General features: G+C 38.0%; 1 protein-coding gene across 1 annotated transcript in view; it reads right to left on the bottom strand.

Annotated features, from left to right (window-relative positions):
* The window catches only part of COL25A1 (collagen type XXV alpha 1 chain), a 472627-nt gene that overhangs the window by 427696 nt on the left and 28016 nt on the right, over positions 1 to 16915 (bottom strand). The gene's annotated exons all lie outside the window — the stretch shown is intronic.

Below are 16915 nucleotides of genomic sequence, written 5' to 3' on the forward strand. Positions count from 1 at the left end.
GCTGAGCAAAGCTCACTGATCATCTAGTATTTAATTAGAAAACCCTCAAGTTTTCAGTGCAAACCATAAACTATATTGGTTCAACTGCTCTACTCTCATCTATTAACCTATCTATTAAAGTTTGAGAACTGAGACACTACAAAGTATTCAGCACGGGCTAAACCTTTGGACTAATGATCATATCTGCAATAAATACTCTGAGCTGAATTCCAAGGAACAATTTAAACAGCACTGCTTTCTTTGAACAAACCGACTGTGCTCTCTCTTTAGTATTTGTTTTCAATTAATGGTGAAATTTTCCTTATGCTTTTTTCATTAAAATAAACATAATGAAGGCAATAATTACCTATTCTTGCACATTTTTTCTTGATGTAGTAACATTGTATACTAAAGGCAGGAAGATGCGTTGTGTTTTTATGCCATTTAAACCACATAAAGAATGAAAGACATAGCAACTTCAGAACAACAATAATAGTATTCTACAGAATTGCCACTGCTGTGGCCCTATGTTAAATATCTCTAGACCTTCCTAAATTTTACTTTCTGCTTTTTCTGATCATCTACCTGCTATTAAAAACAAGCGAGGGGACTTCCGCCAAGATGGAGGCGTAGGTGGACCCACCTTGCTTCCATGCACAACCAAATCTAAGAACAACTATTTTTAACAATGATAAACACAACCAGACCACACAGAAAATCGACAATACGGACTCCGAAAAAAGGACGAAATGCTCGGCTAAATGGGTAAGGGGCGGGTGAAGCCAGCAGCGAAGCCGGTTGACCAAAAAGATCCCTGACCTGGTGGCGCAAGCAGCCGAAGGCACGGATCGCTGGCTAGTTTTGGGCGCACACAGGGAAGAGGCGCGGCTGGCTGGCTGTCTGCGGTAGGTCGTGCATTTGTATGCAGATAAACCAGTGAAGAGGCGAGCATTGAGACCGCACCAAGGGGGGCAGCAGGCTCGCACAATTCTGCTTGGATAAACAGGCCGGGGCGAGTGGTGGGACGGGACAAACTGGGCTAGCGCAGAGGACCGCCATTGCTCCCTCTCTGACCCCGCCCACACACAGCGACACAAACCAGCAACGTGGGTGGCCCCGCCCTGGTAAACAACTAAGGCTTCACCCCTCTTACTTACTTACAGGCGCAAAGAGACCAAAAATGGCTCAAGAATAACTCAGAGACCCAGAACCAATAAATCTAAGCGATGAGGAAATAGCCAAACTTTCAGATGCACAGTTCAAAACACTGGTTATCAGGATCCTCACAGAACTGGTTGATTTTAGTCACAAATTAGAGAAACATATGAAAGCTAAACTAATTGAAATGAATGGTAATGCAAAGGATACCAATAGTAATGGAAAGGAGTCTGGGACTCAAATCAATGGAGTGGACCAGAAGAAAGCAAATAATGGCCAAACAGAAAAGAATGAAGAAACAAGAATTCAAAAAAATGAGGAGAGGCTTAGGAACCTCCAGGACATCTTTAAACGTTCCAACATCCGAATTACCAGAAGGGGAAGAGTCACGAGTGGAAACCTTATTTGAACAAGTAATAAAAGAGAACTTCCCCATTCTGGCAGAGGAAATAGACTTCCAGGAAATCCAGGAATCTCAGAGAGTCCCAAAGAAGTTGGACCCAAGAAGGAACACACCAAGGCACATTATCATTACATTAGCCAAGATTAAAATGAAGGAGAGAATCCTAGAAGCAGCAAGAGATAAGGGAACTGTCACCTACAAAGGAGTTCCCATCAGACTGTCAACTGATTTCTCAAAAGAGACCTTACAGGCAAGAAGGGGCTGGAAAGAGGTATTCCAAGTCATGAAAACCAAAGACCTACAACCAAGATTGCTCTATCCAGCAAAGCTGGCATTTAGAATGGAAGGACAGATAAAGTGCTTCTCAGATAAGACCAAATTCAAGGAGTTCATCATCACCAAGCCCTTATTATATGAAATGTTAAAGAGATTTACCTAAGAAAAAGAAGATAAAAAAGTTGAACAGTGAAAGGACAGCTGACTCACAATTATCAACAACCACACCTAAAACAAAAGCAAACTAAGAGGACAGCTAGATCAGGAGCAGAACCATAGAAATGAAGATCACATGGAGGGTTAGCAACAGGGGAGTGGGAGGAGGAGAAGGGGGGAGAAGGTACAGAAAATAAGTAGCATAGACAGTAGATAGAAAATAGATAGGGGGGAGGGTAAGAATAGCAGGGGAAATACAGAATCTAAAGAATTTGAGACACGTGTTCATGAACTAAAGGGGGAAATGGTGGGGGAGGGGCATGCAGGATGGAGGGGGGAATAGAACAAATGTAATGGCATAATCGATAAAAAAGTTTAAAAAAAAACAAGCGATATTAGGAGGATAAACACTCAGAAAGTCGATTTTAAAAAAAAAGAAAAGAATTAAATAATTTAACAAATTTTACTGGTATACCTGTTTAAAACAACAGAAGCTATAATCAAGTCACATCAGGGAATACAACCCTTTCTGTGGGGTCCTCTCATGATGATGGAATGTTTTTCCACAGTCCTTCTGGTCTCTGGGGTAGTTTTCTACTCCCTATACATTCTTTCCTGCTAATACTAACTCCAAATATTTCCTTTGCTAAAAAAAAAACTTAATAGAGTCTCTTCTTCAGAAAAATAGGCTTAATAATCACAAGCTAAGAGCTTAAACTCTAGAATAAGACAGAGCTAACATCCACTTTAAAAGTTACATGATCTGTGAAAGTTATTTAACCTCTTTAGGGCTCATTTATCCTACCTATAAAGTGTGAGAATAGGGTATTACAATGATTAACTGAGATAATACATGATAAAGACTAAAAACAATGCTGGGCAGTCAGCAATGAGACTGTCAGCTACTGTTTTTTCTTTTTTGCTTGGAAGGCTATGGATGAACGGCTGAGGACATGGACAAGCTTCAATTATTCTCTGAAAAATAATGAGGTAAAGATGAGTGACCTTCAGAAATCTGCAGGTCACGATGGAATGGTTTGAAGAAAGAATGGCAAGATCAAGCTTATGCCTTAAGCAGTGTAACTTTCAGTATCCTAAAAAGGCCCCACTGACCCCAAAATATCCTTTATATATTGTTTATGTTGTTGGCATTAAACTTACCAAGATATGGAGGCCAAGGGAAAATGTACTAATAATCTAGCACTGGCTTTTGTAAATAAATGGTTGCCTCCTGCTCAGTCAGCATGACCTTCTCAGCTTATGTTTATACACACTACTACCGTCTAAAAAAGTATTCATTGTAGGAAGAGAGGGTAAAGATTATTCCCAACCTTGGGGGAAAAATGACGTAAAAAATGTGGATACAAGTCTTTTTCTATACTGTTGAATTACATGTTTCTTTCAAACAAAAACCAAGTAGCAATTATAGTTTTAAAGTCAGCCCATGACTTCTGTACCGTCAGCCTTTTGGGAGTCCTCAGAGTCTTCACTATTGCACTCCAAGCTTATTCTGCACTATGTCCTAATTAGATTAACTGCATCAGTTGAATCTGAGATCATCATAAATCACAGGGTACAGAAGCTAATGAACCCAAATGCTGAGATACAGCCCTTAAAATCAGATGAGAAAAGTCTACAGAGCTTTTGAGTCGGGGGTGGGGGGGAGCTGTTAAAAATTATCAATTTACTTTGAGAATCCTTTCCAAATATTCTTTTAGAAACCCCTATTCATTTAGTACAGTTGTTGACAAATTCTCATTCTTATAACTGGAAAAATATAAGAAGGTAAAATCCCATATTTACCTGTTATTTGAATAAAAGTTTTTCAAACTCAGTAAACAAAAATATTTTTACATTCAAAATATTAAATGTTCTTTTCCTATTCAACTGTTCTTTCCCACTCAGGGAACTAAGAAAGAAAAAATAAATAAAAGAAACTGGAAAATAACCCAATTAAAAGAATGTCCCTGATCAAACTAAACAAAATTCTGTTGTAAGTTTTGTGCAGAACAATGAAACAAGAAATTTTAACTCCACTTTTTTAAAAAAAATTTTATTTAATTATTCTTCAAGTACAGTTTTCTGTCTTTTACTCCCATCCTAGCTCCCCCCCCAGTGCTCCCCACCTCCCTCCCATTTCACTCCACTTTTTTTTCTTTAGTCAGTATGACTTTGCATATCTCCCTTATGGATAACACAGTATAAGGAGCCTAAAACACCTTTAATCAAATCTGATTTTACATGAGGTTTGGATTTAGCCCATATTATCTTTTCTTACTTATGACTCCATTCACTAAATTATTTCACTAGTGTGAAAAAAATGTACACCGTGAGAGAGAATATTTGGAGAGTGGAAATCTAAAACTTTAAAATACTAAACTTAATTTACCATAAAAATCTGAATGCAAGTAATGTATCAAACTGATTGAAACTTACTTCTATTTTTAAAAGGTGTAAATATCTGCAATATATTACAAACAGAACATTGCTTTGATAAAACACAATCATTTTCACAAGTAATAGCATATGCATGAAGAGATTTGGGTAACCAAATGATATCTGCAATTATTGGAGCATTTCCCTTTTATCTTTGTCTTGTTTTTTTTTCAAGAAATTATTATAATTACAAAAGTATTTATGCTGTAAATCACCATTGTCATGAGGTCTGAAAGTGGTGATCATTGCCCAAGTTCATAAAGCACGTGGAACATACATATTCGCATATACAGACCACCTCTGGAAAGAACATTACTGTGATTTCTTCTGACTAGATGAGCAGTTCAGCTTGGGGATGGGTGGAAAAAAGACTTCTTTTATCTTTTCTATTCTTGTACAATGAACCTGTGTAACCTATTCAAAAATAACAAAATATTCTAAAAATGAAACATTTAGAGCTAAAGATGTGCATAATCTTTTTGATTATGAAACAGAAAGATTACAAGGACAATCAGGACAACCTAATATGTATGAACTATAAAGTATGTTTGCTAAATTAGACTATGTCATTTGCTCAGGCAGACAAATCCAGATGCCCCCGAGGCTCAACAAAATGCTGGCTCTGTGGTACGAGTTGGCTCAACAGAACGAAATACTTCTCAGCCTCTGAGACCCGAAGGCTCCCCCTTTCTAAGGAGACCATCTCCTCAACCAGCAGGCTCCTCTTTGTCCCCTCCTTTCAGCTACCTCAGAGCTGCCGCCCCTGCACCCATTCTACAAATATGTAAGGCCTTGAGGGGTAGGTCCCTCCCCTGCAGCCACCCCTGGAAGATGTAACCCAGCACTGCTAAATGACAGTTCAGGGATTTTAGGCCATTTCTGCGCTCTTCAGTCTTTACTCAACTACCCCTATTTCATATGAGGTATGTCAGGAAAAAGTCCAGCCATTATTAATATAATGAGAACAGTTTATATGACATCAATGTAACTTGGCAGCCAAAGAGAGTGGACTGTAATGCACATGCATGAACACTGACGACTTCACTGTACTAGTCAGTGGGGGCAGTAGGTGCCATTGAGTGAGCATGTGTTCTGTGTGGCTGTTGCATTCAAAATGACTGAGCAAGTACAGCATTGAATCTGCATCAAATTTTGCATGAAGCTTGAACATTCCTCCACAGAAAACTATCCAGGTGATTCAGAAGGCCACAGCTATGGGCAACTATGACTGGTAGCTTTATCACAACAACACACCTGCTCCTGCACCATGTCTGGTGCAGAGTTTTTTGGTGAAACATCAAATCGCCCAGGTGATTCGATCCCCTCTACAGCCTAGATTCGGTGCCTTGGGACTTCTGGCTTTTCCCAAAACTAAAATCACCTCTGAAAGGGAAGAGATTTCAGACCATCAATAAGATTCAGAAAATATGATGGGGAAGCTGATGGTGATTGGGAGAACTGTGTGAGGTCCCAAGGTGCCCCCTACTTTGAAGGGGACTGAGGTACCATTGTCCTGTGTACAATGTGTCTTGTGTCTTGTATCTTCTTCAATAAATGTCTCTATTTTTCATAGTACATGGCTGGATACATTCTAGACAGGCCTCATATTTACTGTGCATGACACTAACAGTATATGTGACCAAGTCCTTTTGTATATGTGACCAAGTCCCTTTGTATAGTGTATAAAATTACACTAGTTTATTTACTCAGTATGTATTTATGGAGACTCTGCCATGTGTCAGGTCCTGCATTAGGCACCAAAAAATCTATGGCATATAATTATTTCTGTGAACCTACAAACCATAATTTTTAAGACTAAGCCAGAGCAATCATTACATTCCATTTATTGAACAGCCTCCTATGTGCCAGGATTATGTTAGATGCCTACTATACTTCATTTCTAATTCTTAATGGACATTAATAGTTCTGCTTTATAAATGAGGAAACTCAGGATGGAAGGATTTAAGACATTTGCCCAAGACCAAACAGTTGGTAACAGCTGAACCAGAAGTACAGCCAGTTCTATCTGGTTCCAGAGCCTGAGCACCTCCTGCTGGCTGGACCACTGATGCACAAATGGAAAATAACCGACATTCTACTTTGTATTGATTCAAAAGAAGTGCTTTTTTTCTTTTGTATTATTATTTTTACTCAAAAACACTTCGATACAAAATTCCTAAGAACACAAGAAAGCAAAGATAAAATCTAAATTTAATAAAGGCAAATAATATAATGTGGACTATTCAAGCACGTTGGTAGAGAAAATGCAAAATTTTACAGTGTACTAAATTCAACTTTACCTAGTTGAAAATATCTTTTTTTTCTGACCTCTCTTTGGCTTCAAATAAGTGGCATTAAGGAGAATAGTATTTCCCTTGCTAAAATAAATTAGGTGAACATAGCTCTTTCATTTCTGTGATGAAGCACCCCCAGGAGACCAACTATGTCAACTTCTACCTTGTCTTCACAGTAATGTGAAAATCCCATCTACCATCTTGGATATGGTCTTCAGAGGCCTAAATTTTCAAAGCCTCTGTAATCCATTATATTAAATATTATTGAGTACCAGTTACAAGTTATGAACTATGGAGAAGAGAAATCTGACCAGCACCTTTCAAGGGAGTTCTTTATATAAAAAACCTTCAACCCTGGACACCATGGTTATTTTTCATACTAATGAGTTACTTTTTACTTAAAATTTTAAGATGGGGTTAAGAACCTGGGGAGAAAGTATACACCTTTTACAGCATTCATACTAAACTTTTTTAAAGAATTAGCAGGGGGCAAAAATCCCAGATCCTCTCAAAATTCAATCAGTGTTTTCATTGTAAATGCTTTTTTTGGGAAATTCTCAACTTGGCATGCAGTATATTTTTGTAAAGTTAAATATCTTGAAAAGTTAAATATCAAGGAGTCTCTTTCAGCTACATCACAGTAAAATTATGGAGGGTATTTGTCTTTCAGCACCTGGCCTATTTCACTCAGCATAATGCTTTCCAGTTCCATCCATGTTGTTGCAAAGGGTAGTAGCTCCTTCTTTCTCTCTGCAGCATAGAATTCCATTGTGTATATGTACCACAATTTTTGGATCCATTCATTTACTGATGGGCACCTAGGTTGCTTCCAACTCTTGGCTATTGTAAATTGTGCTGCTATGAACATTGTGGTGCATAGGTTCTTTGATATTGATGTTTTAGGATTCTTAGGATATAATCCTAGCAGTGGAATTGCTGGGTCAAAAGGCAGGTCGATTTTTATTTTTCTGAGAAAAATCCATACTGTTTTCCATAATGGTTGTACCAGTACCATATGATCTCACCTTTAACAGGAAGCTAAACAACAAAACAAACAAGTAAGCAGAAAAAAAAAACCCAAAAAACAAAGACACTGAAATAGAGAACAAGGGGATAGTGACCAGAGGGGAGAAGGAAGGGAAGTTAAGGGGAAAAAGGGGGAGGGATTTGGAGGAACAAATAGGAAGGACACAGGGACGAGAACTAAGGGGGGGAGGAAATGAGAGGGAGGTGGGGAGCAAGGGGCAGGGGAGGCTGGGATGGGAAAAATAGACAAAAAACTGTACTTGAAAAAAATAACTAAATAAAATTAAAAAAAAAAAAGAAAAAAAAATTATGGAGGGGATGAAGGTTGTCGTCAATGTGTGCAACAGTGAGCAAAAAGTGAAAGGATTAAGAAGTCCAAATTGGCAATTATAACAATAGGCACTGGGATGTAAAGTACAACATAGAGAATATAATCGATAATATTTTATTAACTATCTATGGCGTCAGATGGGTACTAGCACTTTCTACATGCTGTTATTAAAATAAACTAAATTATTACTGCTCTTACATAGCCACATCTTAAAGCAAGAATATATTTGGAAATTATGTCATCCAATTCCATTTTTTTAAAGAAAGTAGAAATAGAGGTTACTATCTGGAATTAACCAAATAATCTTCTTTGTAATATGGATTCATTGATGTTTGTGTTTGTTTCTTAACTCTTCATACAGTTCTTTGAAAGCAGAAGTTTTCTGCCCTGGCTAATTGGCTCAGCTGGCTGGAGCATTGCTCCATACACCATAGAAGTTGCGAGTTCGATCCCTGGTAAGCACACATACATGGGTTGCAGGTTTGATCCCTGGTCAGGGAGCATTAGGGATGCAATCAATCCATGTTTCTCTCTCACATCAATGTTTCTTTCTCCCTTTCTCTTTATCTCTCTCTCTCTCCCTTCCTCTCTCTCAAACATCAATAAACATATCTTCAGGTAAGGATTTTTTTTAAGAAAAAAACAAAAGCAGAGGTTTTCCATCAAATGCCTTTTGAGTATGTACTACAAGGGAAGCACTGTGCAGGATAGGCAGGTCCAGAAATAAATAATCGCGATGCAAAGAGGTGTTACTATGAGTGAGTTATCAAGTCCTCATAGAACTTCTAACCATTTAATCACATCTGGAAGGATGGTTAGGCATTTGCTGATCAGAGAACAAGAGTGGAGAGTGTCAAGTGGGTTCCATCGCCGAAGCAATGGGAATGGTGCAGGCATTTAAGCATCATATAACGTTTGCATTTTATAAATAAACAAACAAAACAGAAACAAACTCATAGATACAGAGAACAAATTGATGGTTGCCAGATTGGAGGTGGTAGAAAGATGAGTAAAAAAAGTGAAAGAATTAAGAAGTACAAATTGGTGATTATAAAAATAGTCACAGGGATATAAAGTACAGCATAGGAAATATAGTCAATAATATTTTATTAACTATGCATGGGCTCGAATGGGTACTAAACTTATTGGGATGACCACTTTGCAAGTTACATAAATGTCTGACCACTATGCCATACACCTAAACTAATATAGTATTATATTTCAACTGCAATTGAAAAATATTTTTAAAAAAAAATAGGGACAGATATTGGCCTCAAATGGGAGTAAAGATCTATTGTCTACAATAACAAAAGGAAAGACAAAAGAATAGACAGAACTGCAGATACATTGGTCAGCTGAGGGAAGGGGCCTGTCTACTGGCTTCTATGTTCTCAGAGAAGCAGCAGACAAGGTTTGTTACTGACAGTGTAGGGAAGCTGAGTTGTGATGATCATGCATTTGCCAAAACTCAGCAAACACATTGAAGACTTGTCTATGTCATGATATGTAAATTTTACATCAAAAGGAAAAAACTATAAATACTGAACTCTAGTTTTAACACATGCATGTACCTATCTAACCGAAATCTCTATCAGACATAGACTGTTACCATTACCCCAGTGGCTTTTAAAACTGCCCTACTTATACAACTGTTTTGTTCCTAAGATTTTTATTTGTTTATCTTTAGAGAGAAGGGAAGGGAGACAGAAAGAAAGAAAAACATTGATCAGTTTCCTCCTGTACACACCCGAACCAGGGAACCAAACCCACAACCCAGGCATGTGTCCTGACTGGGAATTAAACCGGCAACTTTTGGGTTTGCAGGTCAATACACACCCAACTGAGCAACATCGGTCAGGGCTCATATGTTTATCTTACTCACTGTTGTATCCTCACTACCTATACCAATGCCTGGCACACAGCAGGTGAATAAATTAGCATGTGATAGGATTGTTTCAATTTGCATTTTAGAAATATCCCAATATATACCCAACTGTGGGATTGGAAGCAGGAGAGGAGAAAGAGGCTATCTGAACTACGAAAAAGAGGATGAAGAGAAACCAGATGCCACATGCAGGATTACTTCCTCTGTAACCCCCACCCCAATACCTATCAGCCCACTAAAATACCTCATGCTTACCAGATTCTCAATTTATACAGAAACCAAGATTATAGCAATTGTCTGATTTACTAAGCAAAAGTCTTTCAATTAAAGGTAATGAGATTTTTTAATTAAAAATGAACTCATTATATAAGAAATAAACCCCATTTTTATTAAACTAGATGCTAATTAAAGTTTTAATTTAGCTCAAATTAGCTAGGCACCACCCAGAGAACCTGAGCTATGTAGTCCTCTGAAAAAGCCAAACTGACACCCAACTACATCAGCAAGTCAGGCCACCGAATAATCGCTAATACACAGAAAATCAATATGAGCCTTCCATTTATTGCTTTCCAAAAGACAGTAAAATGCCAAGTTTTCAAAAATGATGTTTTCATATGATTGTTACTTCTGAACAGATATAATTAGTTGATTAAAAGCAATTGATTGCCCCAACAGCTTCCAGTATTATCAAAAGTTCTAAAGCCCATCTTTCTCAGTGTATCAGCAATTCTTTTTATTTTTAACATTTTCTAATTGTTGTTCAAGTAGTTTTCTGCCTTTTCCCCCCACCCCACCCACCATCCCAGCCCTCCCCACCTCCTTCCTCTGTTTCCACCCCCATCCCTCGCTTTTGTCCATGTGTCCTTTATAATTATTCCTGCAAACCCTTCACCCTTTCCCTTCATTATCTCCTCCCCTCTCCCCTCTGGTCACTGTCAGCCTGTTCTCGGTTTCAGTGTGTTTAGTTATATTTTTGCCTGCTTGTTCATTTTGTTGATTAGGTTCTAAAGAAAGAAATTAAGGAAGACACAAACAAATGGAGACATATACCGTGTTCATGGATCGGAAGAATTAGCATCATCAAAATGTCCATACTACCCAAAGCAATTTACAGATTCAACGCAATCCCTATTAAAGTACCAATGGCATATTTCACAGACATAGAACAAACACCTCAAAAATTTATAAGGGACCATAAATGACCCCGATTAGTTGCAGTGATTCTATTTTAAGGAAATAATCACTCTGTGCATCAGCCAAAGACCCACCCAAATAGTTAAAAAAAATAAAGGCCAACACCTCCATCTTGGGAGAGTGTTATGGCCTCCGGGTCTCAGGGTTTTCTATACGCAAACTGTGATGATAAAGCCTGTCATACCTTCTGTCCAGGTTGCTATAGAAAGCAAATGACATAATTAATGTAAGATCAATTATAAACTATAATAAAAAATGTAACAATAAAGTAAGGGCATTTCTTCTTTATGTGGCAAAAGGCAGATTACCTGAGCCAGGCGCGCATCCTCTTCTCTCTAGACCCAGAGCAGGAGCAGCCAGACACAACTGACTCTCTGTGAGCATCCAAAACATCCGCTGGGAACTCACTGGGAACATACCCTGTCATGGGGCTTTGCACGTGCATTGCACAGTCCCAAAGTTTTCAAAGCATCTTTTACTTGCCTGTCGATCAAGTGTTCTAATTATTCTTTATTTTTAAAATTTTGATAATCAAAACCCAATTCAAAATCTAATTTTCTGATTTATTATTTTAAAAAAATACCCTAACTTGGCCCTGGCTGGTGTAGCTCAGTGGATTGAGTGTGGGCCTGTGAACCAGAGTATCGTGGTTTGATTCCCAGTCAGGGCACATGCCCGGGTTGCAGGCCAGTTCCCAGCAGGGGACACACGAGAGGCAACCATACATTGATATTTCTCTCCTTCCCTTCCCCTCTAAAGATAAATAAATAAAATCTTTTTTAAAAATACCCTAACTTGATATGCACAGATTACTTTCATTTGAAATTTACAATTTTGGATATAACAAAAAGAGAGAAAAAGAAATTTAATAAGATTCTAACAATTCAATAAGATTCTAATAAATTAACAGCTCTTCTTTTTACCTTTAGACTGTTTTAAAGAGGGAGAAATCATTCCACAGATTAGTTGTCAATGAAAAGCATATTATTGTCTTCAATATAATAAATACATAATAAAAACCTTTTACTTAATATTTCATATTAACATGGCTGAATGTATGGCAAATCCACCAAAATATCCTAGAAGAAAGAGGCGATCACTTAAAATGCTAAAAGTTACTTCACCACTTAATTTTGGTTAAAACAAATAGTTCAAGAATTCAGAGAAATAAAAATTTTTAATGTTAATGTCTATTTAAAATTTAAAAACAAGCCTTAAGACTTTGAAAATATTAATGGAAAAATCATATTCTGTATATAACTGGAAAATAATTACTAAATTCAGCAAATAAAATCAGTATAATAGATACTCAAGTAGCTTAGTGCAGAACATACAAATCGTGTGGGAACATTATACTGTGTATCTTATAGAATACACAGGTGACTCATTTTGTCTCTGAAAATTTTCAGTATGTTAGCACAGTAAAAACCACTGATTATGTGTTATCACAAATAATTGAGGCCCAGAGTTATTACTTGCTGAGCTTCTTTGCGTTTAAAATACAAAATTAGTTTTTACACAAAAGATACCTGTATACACAATGGCCCTCTTTATGAAGCCAGTGTTTTACTAAGTCCCCTTTTTGTCACTCTACAAAAGGGAAGCCCTAGCTTACCAAGGAAACGGCTGAAAAGAACAGTAGGGAGAATAGATGTGCCCCCCCACTGGGTGTATAAAAAGTGTATGTTCCCATATGAAGAAGGTGCGCATGTAGCACAGTAGGGAAGCAAGTCCTGAATCTATTGTGTGTCGTGCATGATCTCAAGTGGAGAAAACCATCTGTCCTTTTGCAGGACAAAAGGGAGCCTCTTCTCATAGCCCATTATAGTTCCCTTCAACTCTGACACCGCATAGGCTTTGAACTGATGGCCGTCTGTCACAAAGAGTTTGTCTCAAGCCACTTTTCCCCAGTGGTTTCAGAAGGGTTACTCAGAGGTGACCAACCATGGCCTAGGGATTTTGATGAGTGTGTCTAGAGCACAAAGCAAGACAGAGATGTGAGTGTCTCTTTTTGTAGCATCTCGCCACACACTGAATGTAGTCAACTACAGAATGTGCAGAGGCGCCTGAGGGAGAGAAAGGACTGGAGAGGAAATCTGTCTTCACTTGGAAGCAAGTGCTCTTTAATGCCAACAGCCATTTTCCCAAAGAATTTTCATGATTCCGTTTCTTTGGCTATTTACACAAGAAATATTAATAGAAATTACAATTTCCATTTAACCCCAGGCAAAATTAAGAATAGAATACAATGTCAAGTTTCTCTCTGTAAAGATTTTCAGATGGCAATCACTAGGTGACACAGTAGAATTATAACAGGCCCGCAGGGTTATGTAATCACCACCCTAATGCAAAGTGGCAAGAGACTTTCCAAAAGTCATTGACAGGAAGCCACGCCAGTGGTTTTCCTTCCTCTCCACCTTTCTCCACTGGTCAAACACCTACGCATCGTTCAGTGTTAAAGACAGTCTTGCCCTGGCCAGTGCGGCTCAGTGGATTGAGTGCTGGCCTGCAAACCAAAGGGTCACCAGCTCCATTCCCTGTAAGGCCACAGGCCTGGGTTGTGGGGCAGGTCCCCAGTAGGGGGCACCTGAGAGGCAACCACACATTGATGTTTCTCTCCCTCTCTTTCTCCCCCCCCTTCCCCTCTCTAAAATAAATAAATAAAATCATTTAAAAAATTTAAATTAAAGAAATTATTTAAAAATATAATCTCCTATAAAGTCTTCCCTAGCTCACTCTTCTCCATATATACTACTCTCATAGAACTGATAACATTTAATTACACTTATTACACGTGTCTCCTCTTACTGGATAATAAGCGCTCAAGGATAAAGATTCGTATGCCTAACACAGTACTTGACATATAGCAGGCACTTAACTATTTGTCCTGTAATGCTTGAATTCTGCCACTGATGAAGAGCTACCACATGAAAAAGGAGACGTTTTTAAATAATCTTGTCTGGATCCAAGTTCCGCCCTTCAGTGCTATGTAGAAGTGGTCCCTGCCTGGTGGTCCACACACCGGAAGACCACCATCTGCTCTCCTTTCACAACACCACCACAATCTCTAGCTCTTGTCTTTTTCAAGCTAAATATTGCCATTTTCTGCTCCTATTAGCACTCCAAGATAAATTTTAGATGCTCTGCTCTTCATCTTTATTGCTGTCCTCTAGAACTTCTTCAATTTGTCAATATTTCTTTTAAGACTAAAAAAAATACTGCATGCATGGTTCAGCCTGCACATCACACAGCAGAAACACTACCTAACTTCGTTACAGGCAAAATAGTATTATTAGTGTAGCACTACATGTCTCCCATTAGCCTTCTCCTTGGTACCCCACCATCCATGCTTCTGAATGAGATGATAGAGAACTTCAGTGGTATTAGGACCTTTGTTTTCTCCATGACTAACGTATTTCATCAAACAGACAGGAAACCCCTGTCATTATCCACACACTCATACTAATATAGAGCTTTTCTGAAAAGCCCAAGACTATAGGCAGTTGCTTCAAGTAATTACCTGACTGAACGACAGGCAGGAGTGAGGTGGGGCAAGGGGTGGAGGGCAGTCTTACTGATTTCTTCGGTTTTGAAACTGAATTTTTTTTAATTTCTCCTCTAAAAGTGAATAGAATATCATCCCAAGAAAACATGTGTTTTCATTCACTGGAAACAACAAATAAGAGTCTTTTTGTTGAAAATATTAACAGTGTAGCTCAGTTGAATAGGCATTGTACTGCAGAGTGATAGGTCGCCAGCTCAATTCCGGATCGGGGCCCATGCTCAGGTCGCGGCTGGGTCCCTGGTTGGGGCACATAGAAGGGGCAACCAACCAATGTTCTCTCCCTCTCTTTCCCCACCTCCCCTCTATCTAAAAGTAAATAAATCTTTCTAAAAAGATAATAAAATATTAACACATAGATTACAGAGAAATTTCACTCAGTAGTAAGTACCTTGAGAGTCTTTCAGGTAACTTAAATTATACATCATTTCTATGAATCTAGTTCTGTTCTATAGTCTAATATTTAGAGTTTTCTGGCCCAATTAGCACATTTTAATATTATTATGTTACAACATGTCTTGTATGTGAATATTACTTCTCATTTCTAGAACTTCCATATGTGTTATTATTTCAATGAACTTGAGTTGAATTAGCACATCAGTTCAGGCTACCTCTCTGCAACACAATAACAGAACCTGATCTGTGTAACTTCAAACCTTGAATAATCTACTAGTCAGACATGACACAGTAAATGTACAATGATTATACCCTCTGTCCAGGATTCATTTTTCTCATATGTTGTGATAGTATATTAAAATAAGAAATATTCGGCAGTTTCATCAAAGAAAAAGGCTGCATGCCTTACCCTGTTAATTTTTATTGAATTTAGTTCTATAAGTCCTTGAGAAATATTTTGTTTTTCCTATGAAAGTTGTATCTGTAGAGCTGAATGGCTATTTACTGGTTCTTACAGTACTCTGAGAACTAAATATATTGCCAAATATACAAGAAATGCATTTCTTATAAAAATGTATAATATGCTACACTGAGGGCTTATGTTCGGCTAATTGTAGAAATTATCTTCTGTTAATGATGTAGTTAGAATGAGAACAACTCCCCATCGAACACCTTCCAGCTTCAATTCTGTCCAAGAAGAATGTTGTGACTTGGACCTGATGTTCATTTCCACTGAAGAATTTCCACTTGACAAGTAATTTTTTTAAGAAAGTAAACGAATCCTCCAACTTGTTATAATTGGTTTAATAATCAATTTCAAATTCTGCTTTAATCATAGCTATAAGATTTTCACAGTCAAGGACCAAGAAATGCAACCAACTTAGTGTTTAGCCATAAAGAAGTTAACTTCATGATTTTTAAAAAATATACCTGTCCCATGATCAAAAGTAAACAGTAAGTTTTTGAAAAGTAAAATATGGATAAAAATAAATAACCTAATATTAAAGATACTTCATAACACATGTTTTCTGCAGACCAGACCAATTCTGAAAATCCTAAAATTGAGAGTACAAACATGAAATTCCAATCTCTATGGATACTGAAGGATGGTCTAGGATCTAGCAAAGGGTTTACAATACATCATCTTATGAGAACACTATGGTTCCTAGAGCTCTTCCCTGAGTTAATCTGCACCCCAGCATCAGAATAAGCATGTTCTATAATGTGAAATTCTAGAATATTTTCTCAGAAAAATAAAAATCAACCTGCCTTTTGACCCAGCAATTCCACTGCTAGGATTATATCCTAAGAATCCTAAAACATCAATATCAAAGAACCTATGCACCGCAATGTTCATAGCAGCACAATTTACAATAGCCAAGAGCTGGAAGCAGCCTAGGTGCCCATCAGTAAATGAATGGATCAAAAAATTGTGGTACATATACACAATGGAATTCTATGCAGCAGAGAGAAAGAAGGAGCTACTACCCTTTGCAACAACATGGATGGAACTGGAAAGCATTATGCTGAGTGAAATAGGCCACGTGTTGAAAGACAAATACCATATGATCTCACCTTTAACAGGAAGCTAAACAACAAAACAAACAAGCAAGCAGAATAAAAACCAAGACACTGAAATAGAGAAGAAGGGGACAGTGACCAGAGGGGGGAGGGAAGGGAATTTAAGGGGGAGGGATTTGGAGGAACAAGTACGAAGGACACAGGAACAAGGACTGGGGGGAGGAAATGGGAGGGAGGTGGGGAGCACTGGGTGGGGGGGGCTTGGATGGGAGAAATAGACAAAAAACTGTACTTGAAA

The sequence above is a fragment of the Artibeus jamaicensis genome, unplaced genomic scaffold (genome assembly GCF_021234435.1).
Source record: "Artibeus jamaicensis isolate MK-2021 breed Jamaican fruit bat unplaced genomic scaffold, CSHL_Jam_final scaffold_3222, whole genome shotgun sequence".
In the NCBI taxonomy this organism is placed as follows: domain Eukaryota; kingdom Metazoa; phylum Chordata; class Mammalia; order Chiroptera; family Phyllostomidae; genus Artibeus; species Artibeus jamaicensis.